A 6,000-nucleotide genomic window follows, 5' to 3' on the forward strand; every position below is an offset into this window, starting at 1 on the left:
ACACCAATTTTTATTTTTATTTTCTTGAAAAATATTATAAAAACTATCCTCGAATATTTAATTTCAAAACTCTGTCTCATAGATTTCTTTTTATTCACAAACAATCTAAGCAATTGTTTGCTATTTTGAACAACTCGTACCTTGAAAAAAAAAACGCGGTAACCCATACTTTTTATCATTGTAAACATGGCGGTAACATGGCGATTGCATGAAGTGGTGTTTTTCTACTCTCCGCCGTTTTTATTGAAAACACAGTTAATAAGTTATGTGAGTTATGAGCTAGGTCTTAAAATAAAAACAATAGATGATCCAGAAACAACTCTGTCTGTTTTAATGACATTTATCTGATAAAAACTCTTTAATTGCCACAAACATTATAGTTATAAGATCATTCGAGTGGACCGAATTTCCAGTACTCGTGTAAACAGAGGTCACTGGTAGGAAAAGAAACCAATACCTGAAATACATTTTGACGGTATTATACTGAAACAGCTGATACAATGGACCCCAGGGAACAAGAAAGGTATGAGACATTAAAACAAATGTACGAATCAAAGTCTGTGTCCGAATGTTTTGCAAGTTTGCACCTTAAATTAGAGGGGGATGTTGAAACTCTGAGAACGGAGGTCAAGGTACTAAGGGACAATGTAGAAAACCTTGAATCTCACGCTAAACTCATGGAGGATAGTATAAAAGATGTCCATAACACACTCCTCCCTGATATTGAGGAAAAAATATCAACAGAAGAAAAGGAACGTCTAAAGCTGGAGTATTGGGGCCGAAAATGGAACCTGGTTATAAGTGGCGTGAGGGGATCCCCCTTGACCGAGATGCCTAAAGCGACTGATGTTTATGTCCGGGCCTTCTTTGAAAAAACTCTAGAGATACCAAAGGAGCGCATAGAAAAAATGCTATTCCAGGCCGTGCATAGGCTACCAGGAAAAGATAGCGACAAGGAGAAGAGAAAGATCATTGTACGGTTTAATAGCCTAATAGATCGAGATGATGTTCTGGCTGCTGGAATGAAATTAAAACGTGGAAGTGGTTACAGTGTCGTTCCCGATGTGCCGCCGTCTGTTGCAAAACTTAGATTTAACCTTCTGAATGAAAGACGTGCACTTTCTTCATCTGAACAGAGGAACGTCCATCTAGTGTACATTAAAGATTATCCGTTTGTTATGCTGAAAAAAAAGAGATCATCATAGACTTTTTAGCTTACCTACTCGTGAAAAAAAAAACCAATGACAACTTTTAACTGAATTAAACCAAGAATTATAACAAAAACTCATTTGAACACAGTGACTCATAGTATATCTTTTTAGTATTATTGTATGTTATAACTTTGTTTTTTTGTGTTTTTTTGCCATTGTGTATTTTGTATCTCTAAATTCGGGTTTTTTTTCTATGTTGTTAATTGAGTGTCCCGGTCAATCTGCACATGGCTAATTTGCATATTAGGTATCCCAGGTAGACATGCGCAAACAAAACCGGATGTTTTGACTCGTGCAAGCTAATCAGACATAAACACTGATAGATTCATTACAGTAATATTACCTACTCTAAACTAAATAAATACACAATATGTGCCTTTTGAGAGTAATTAGGCAAAAGGTAATCCAGTTACGTAACATGTTTGAACTTGTCCTATTGGTGAAAATAGTTTTATAAGTTTTAAGCGTGGTCACCGGCGGTAGATCATAAAATCCACATGTCAAGATACATATCACCACATGTTGCACTTTTTCTCTATTTCAAAGAGCCCTACATATAAGTAACATGTCACTAAAGAGTATTTATAAAACCCTAGTATCTTTAAAAAAAACATGTCTACCTGAGAGACAAGTTACAAGCAAATAGTTATCTGCTTTCCACCAAAAAAGGGGACACCCCTGTCAAAAATAACAAATACTTCATTCAAACTTCCGAACCTTAATCAAACACTATTAAAATTAACTGGGAAATAGATTTTACACCATATTTAAGGTTAAAAAACTGTTCTTTTAGAGGCATGAAGAAAACAGCCAAAAAAAAAAAAAAAAAATAATAATAAAAAAGATTTAGACAACACTATATTTTGTTTACATAAATGGCTGGGGAAGAAGGAAACCCACTGTATCTTAGTTACTTAATTTATCTGATTTAAATTGTATTTGCTGCAATACCATGAAACGGGAGCATTTTGGTAGTTATTGTTTAAATGGTTGGAAAAAAGCATTTTTATGTCACTTTTATTTCTCTCTAGTTATTTGTACTTCATTTTTTTGTATTGCTCTGAATATGTTTATTGACTGTATAATTTTAGATCATTCATCCGTTACAATTGTAAGTGATATAAAATATGGGTAGTTTGAAAATTGGTTGCATAAATTGTAGAGGCCTGTCTTCTGATAAAATTAAAAGAAGAGATATATTTAGTAAATGTAGAGAAAACTATGATATGGTTTTCTTGGTAGATACTCACTGTAAAAAAGAACTTGAAAAGTATTGGCAAGCAGAATGGGGGTATAAAATAATATTTGGGTCGCATACCACGAGCAGTAGGGGCGTGGCTATCTTATTTAGAAGCACTTTTTCTTTTGAAATTTTTGGACAGAAAGTGGATCAAGACGGGAACTATGCAATTCTAGATATAAAAATTTTCAATCATAGAATGACAATAGCAGTAGTATATGGACCCAACGAAGACAAACCAGTTTTTTATGAAATACTCCAAAGAGATATTGAAAATTTTGGTAATACTTCAGTAATAGTGGGGGGTGATTGGAATTTACCACAAAATTATGATATGGATACTTTAAACTATTTGCACAAAAATAATCCTAAAGCCCAAAAAAAGGTTAATGAAATGATGTCAGAAATAGATTTGGTTGATGTTTATAGGGAATTATACCCAGAGAAAAAAAGGTTTTCCTGGAGAGGACCTAACAAGAAGCAGGCAAGACTGGACTACTTCCTTGTCTCATCTGATTTTCAACCACTGATAACCTCGTGTGATATTGGTGTTGCATATAGGTCTGATCACTCACCTGTATCTCTGTCCATTCAATTTAATACAAATGAAAAAGGCAAAGGGACGTGGAAATTTAACAATGCTTTATTATACGACAAAGAATTTATTGCTAATACTAAAACTTGTATTGCTGATTGTATTGATCAATATAAAATAGTTGATTCTGAAAATAGGGAAGAAATAGAATTTTCCATTTCAGACCAACTGTTTTGGGAAACATTAAAATTGATGATACGAGGAAAAACAATATCTTATTCATCTTTTAAAAAGAAAGAACGCAGTAGGGAAGAAGAAGAACTAGAAAGTCAATTGAACAATTTGAACAATAATGAAAATATCAATGATAAAAGGGAAGAAATTACATGTATTGAACTTCAGTTAAGGTCTTTAAGAGAATCTAGAATAAAAGGGGCAATAATGAGAGCAAAAGCAAAATGGCAAATTGAAGGAGAGAGAAGTACAAAATATTTCTGTTATCTAGAGAAAAGAAATTATATTGAAAAAGTAATTCAAAAATTAACTCTAGATAATGGTGAAACTATCACTGATCAAGCAAAAATTCGTGCGGAACAAAAGTTATATTATGAAAATCTATATTCATCCAAGAAAACAATTATAAATAATACACACAGAGCTAATTTCTTTTCTCTGGAAAACCCATTTATCAAAATTCTCTCTGATGAACAAAATATTAATTTAGAGGGGGAACTAAAAAGCTCAGAAATTCATAATGCATTAAAAAATATGAAAAATGGAAAATCTCCCGGTCTGGATGGTTTTACAACTGAGTTTTATAAATTTTTTTGGCACGACATTAATCCTTTCCTACTGCGTTCTTTCAAAGAAGCATTTCAAGGAGGTAAATTGTCAATTTCACAAACATAAGGTGTTATTACCTGTCTACCCAAAGATGGTAAACCAAAACATTTTCTAAAAAATTGGCGACCTATTTCACTACTTAATGTAGACTATAAAATAGTATCAACATGTATTGCAAATAGAATTAAAAAAGTCCTAGATCACCTGATTAGTGAAACTCAAACTGGCTTTATGAAAGGCAGATATATTGGTGAGTGTACAAGACTTATATATGACCTCTTGAAAAAAGTAGATGAGGAAGATATTCCTGGCTTGTTTGTTTTGTTGGACTTTGAAAAAGCTTTCGACTCTCTTGAGTGGAACTTTATATGCGAAACCTTGAAATTTCTAGGTTTTGGTGACACAATAGTGAAATGGTTCACAACTCTTTACTACAATTCAAAAAGTTGCATTCAAAATAATGGCTATCTATCTGATTTTTTTGTAATAGAGAGGGGGGTACGACAAGGGGAACCGCTGTCTCCCTATCTTTTTATTTAATGTTTGGAACTGCTTAGTGCATCTATAAAATATGACAACAACATTAATGGTATAAAGATTAAAAATTCTGAATTTTTACTCAGTCAGTATGCTGATGATTCGACTTTGATCCTGGATGATAGTGAAGAATCTCTCAACAGTGCTCTAAATAAGATAGACTTGTTTTACTCATGCTCTGGTTTGAAGGCTAATTTTGAAAAAACCCAAGTTATATGGATTGGGGCAAAAAGGGGCTGTGGTGAGGAGTTAAACACAAATAAAACAATAATATGGAACCATTCAGGAAATTTCAAACTCCTAGGCATTCAATATTGTTTGTCAAAAGTTGATATATGTGTTGATAATTATTTAGAAAAAATTCAAAAAGTAAAAAATCTTTTAAGTGATTGGTCATTCAGAAATATTACTATATATGGGAAAATTGTAGTTGTGAAAACTCTCGCCCTACCAATTCTAATTCAATGTTTTACTGTTTTACCAGATCCATCCCCAGATATATTAAAGCAGTTACAAGCTATGCTATACAGATTTGTGTGGGATGGTAAAGGGGACAAAATTAAAAGAAATATACTTATCTCAAATTACGAGGATGGTGGTGTAAAAATGCCACATATTGAATCATTTATAAAATCACTTAAGTTATCCTGGGTTAAAAAAGTTTTAGACCTCACAAATTATTCCTCATGGAAAGTTCTATTGGCAGATCACCTTGAAATGAATGGTGGAGAAAATATGTGGCATCTATCAAAATCAGCACTCAATGAAATTAAAAAAGAATTTAACCCTTTTTGGCAAAATGTAATTTCATCATATGCCTCACTGTGTGAACCTCTGACCACAGCCCCAAGTGATATCTTGTCTCAACCATTGTTTTTAAATGAAAATATTATGATTGATGGAAAAACAGCTTTTTATAAAAGGTGGATACAGAATAATGTATTTTTCATAAATGATCTCATTAAGGAAAAGGGAGAATTTTACAATTATGATGAATTTATTAGAAATTATAATATAAAAACAACTTTCTTAGAGTTCTATGGAGTAATCTTGGCTCTTCCAAAGGAATGGAAGAATATAATTCATTCACAAGTATTTATCAAACTAAATATTGTCAGTCACAAAATTGTTACTGCCATAAAAACAGTTGATAAAGTATCAAAACATTTGTATAAATTTTTTCTAGAGAAAATAAAGGAAACCCCATCACGCATACAAGAGAAATGGAAAATAAAATTGGGAATAGATATTGTGGCCGAAGAATGGAATTATTTTTTTAGTCTTCCATTACTTATAACTGAAGATCCCACATTAAGGGCATTTCAATACAGATTACTCCATAGAATTCTAGGAACAAATATTTTACTTATGAAGTGTAAATATAGTGAAACAGAACTATGCACTTTTTGTACAGAAACTAAAGAAACATACATACACCTCTTTTTTGAATGTAGATACGTTCGAACATTCTGGCTTAATTTTTTTCAAAAGTTAGAAGATGTATGTAATGTAAGCTTTCTCCCAACCTTATCAAGTATAATCTTGGGTGTTAATTATCACATATTTAAAGATATTCTAAATACATGTATTCTGATATTGAAGAGATATGTTTACTTATGTAGAGTTAGATTTAC

This window comes from Mytilus trossulus, chromosome 5 (assembly GCF_036588685.1).
Source record: "Mytilus trossulus isolate FHL-02 chromosome 5, PNRI_Mtr1.1.1.hap1, whole genome shotgun sequence".
NCBI lineage: Eukaryota > Metazoa > Mollusca > Bivalvia > Mytilida > Mytilidae > Mytilus > Mytilus trossulus.